A 2,901-nucleotide genomic window follows, 5' to 3' on the forward strand; every position below is an offset into this window, starting at 1 on the left:
TCCTCTACCACTAACTCAACTTGCCAACTCATTGACCCACTAACACCACATTACATCCATTACCCTATTATTTCTCTCCACCAACTCAATTAAAACATGTCCACTAACACACTAGTTTTATCAACATATGCAGGAAAAATATGAAGTAATGGAGAGTAGGGCTGTAATATCTTTGAACTTTAATTTAACTCAGCAAAAATTCTGCTCATTTATCAGATGTCATCATGCTGTAGTACAATCATGTGACTTTTTCTGTTTTATAGGACACTAAGTTCAGATAATTCATCTGAGAACATATTAAGATGGCATCATGGCATAGATAAATTTTCCTTTGTAGTCAGATGAACTTTGCTGCAACTCGTGAAGCATACCAGAAGAAAGGTTGGGTATGACAAACCCAGATCATATCGATCAGGTATGGAAAATCAGTCTATTGCACACACATTGTGATTTAGGGGAAGTCATTTCTTATCCACTTGTGCACTCCTGAGTCAATCATAGGATAGCAATTGTAGTAACCTTCATTATCAATTTAAAATCCTAATCATCCAATTGATGATCACAATGAGCTCTGTTGGTTGCTTTCTGACTATAATATATTGCACTTATAAATAAAAAGGAAAAATTCATTCTCCCTTGGTGGACATTCTTGGGTTCTGATTATGAAATATGCAATTGGGATTTGATGCGGAAGCAGATTACTGGACTAGTTCCTTAAATCTTCATGAATCCCTGTGAGATTCCTCAAGTCAGTCAAGGTTTGCAGGATATTTGTTGCATCCTGTTGAAATTGCCTTTCCAAACACTGAATTGCCCTGTAAAATCTTTTCTAGTACGTTAATCAGCCTAAATTCATATAGATTTTCTCCACAGAAATGCTGACTCTGCATTCTCTCAATCTTGAAATTGTACATAATTGACCAGCCAACTAAAGGTGCCTTCAACCTTATTCAATGCTTTTATGTTGTTAATGATAAACACTTCTATTTCTAAAGGACAATGTGATGTTGAAAATACTAAGTAAGAACAGCTTATACTCTGTTACTGACTTGTACCGTGAAAAGTATTTCATGTCTCCTACATATATTTGGAAGATAGCTGTGTGATTGAAGACTGATGAACTTGCATTTTACTCTTTATTTTTAAATTTTTTCCTTTGAGCTTGTTAATTCAACCTTCCATGGATGTTTTTGCCTTTTTATGCCTTACATCCTAAATTTTATGATGCCATTTACCAATTTCAGTGCAAGAGAGAGGGCTTCATTGAGAGAGTAAAGGAGGAAAATGGTGAAGGATGCAACATTGATGGTTTTGTGGAAGTGATCAAAGTTGTTGGAAATTTTCACTTTGCCCCTGGACAAAGCTTCCATGGAATCTTTCAATATTTTGCAAGATCTACTAGGCATTCAGAATGACAATTATAATGTGAGAATAAAGTCCCAAATAGCATCACCTTCTACCTTGGTTATGAATGCATTGTTCTTTCAGCATCATGTAAAATTTTCAATTGATGATTAACATATTTTTTCTTCTGACTGAAACTAGATGAGCCACAAAATAAACAAATTATCTTTTGGAAAGGAATTCCCTGGTGTTATAAATCCACTTGATGGGTAAGTTGGGAAAAACTGTCTCCCATTGTGGTATTTGTATTATATATCTGGCAATTTGTAGTTGTTTTTTATTCTAAGTTTTAATGCTTTCATTAAATCCAGTGTCAAGTGGATGCACACAACTCACTTCTGGAATTGATTGAGATGTTTCAGATATGCTTTTAATTGCTACACCCGCATCCCTTAATGGCAGTGTTCTTTATTGGGATCCATGTGTAAATATATAGCTCAGTAAGGTGTGTTTATAAAACCAAACTTTATCAATAATATATAGTGGCGACTACATGGTATCAGAGGTTGTTACAATCCTATTACTCTAAGCCTTTACTCCACACCAACTTTCTTTGAAATTACTACTTTCTTTTTTTTCCCCACAATAACAATAACAATAACAATAACAACAACAATCAAACATTTTCCCACTAGGTAGGGTCGGCTGCATGAATCCTTTTACGCCATTGAGCTCTATCTCCTATTATATCAGCATCTATATTTAAATAAATTTTATTTTATTTTATTGTTTCTAACCAAGTCTTTTTTGGTCTTCCTCTTCCTCGTTTGATATACATATTTATCATAGTTTTACATCGCCTAGCTGGAGAATTTATTGGTCGTTTAAGTACATGTTCGTACCATCTTAAATGTGTCTCTCGGAGTTTTTTCTCAATAGATGCAACTCCGGCTTTCTCTCTAATGCTCTCATTTCTTATTTTGTCTATCTTCGTATGTCTACACATCCACCTTAACATCTTCATCTCTGCAACTCTCATCTTCTGCTCATGTGCTTGAGTCATAGCCCAACATTCAACTCCATATAACACAGCAGGTCTAACTGCGATTTTATAGAACTTACCTTTAAGTTTAAGAGGTACTTTACGGTCACATAAAACACTCGACGCTCCTCTCCATTTCACCCATCCTGCTTGTATTCTATGTAAGACATCTCTCTCAATCCTTCCATCGTTTTGCAAAAATGATCCTAAATATTTAAATCTGTCAGTTCCGGGCAACTCGTCCTCTCCTATCTTAACAATTGTTTCATTACTTTTAATATTGCTAAACTTAAATTCCATATATTCTGTCTTTAATCTACTAAGCTTAAAACCTTTCCTTTCTAGTGTTTCCCTCCAACATTCTAATTTAGCATTTACTCTTTCACATGTTTCATCTACCAAAATAATATCATCTGCAAACAACATGCACCACGGTACTGTGTCTTGAATGTGCGCAGTGAGTTCTGTAGGACCGTTAGATTCGATAGAGGGGGGGGTGAATATCGATTCGAAAA

The 2,901-nt window shown here is 35.1% G+C and overlaps 1 long non-coding RNA gene across 1 annotated transcript; it reads left to right on the forward strand.

Annotated features, from left to right (window-relative positions):
* Positions 1–312: 312 nt before the first annotated feature.
* LOC122020874 lies at positions 313–1,903 on the forward strand. The gene is made up of 4 exons (XR_006122356.1): positions 313–415; positions 1,245–1,425; positions 1,546–1,613; positions 1,716–1,903. It is a non-coding gene; the product is annotated as an uncharacterized LOC122020874 (long non-coding RNA).
* The last annotated feature ends 998 nt before the right edge of the window (positions 1,904–2,901 follow it).

Source organism: Zingiber officinale, chromosome 9A (assembly GCF_018446385.1).
Source record: "Zingiber officinale cultivar Zhangliang chromosome 9A, Zo_v1.1, whole genome shotgun sequence".
NCBI lineage: Eukaryota > Viridiplantae > Streptophyta > Magnoliopsida > Zingiberales > Zingiberaceae > Zingiber > Zingiber officinale.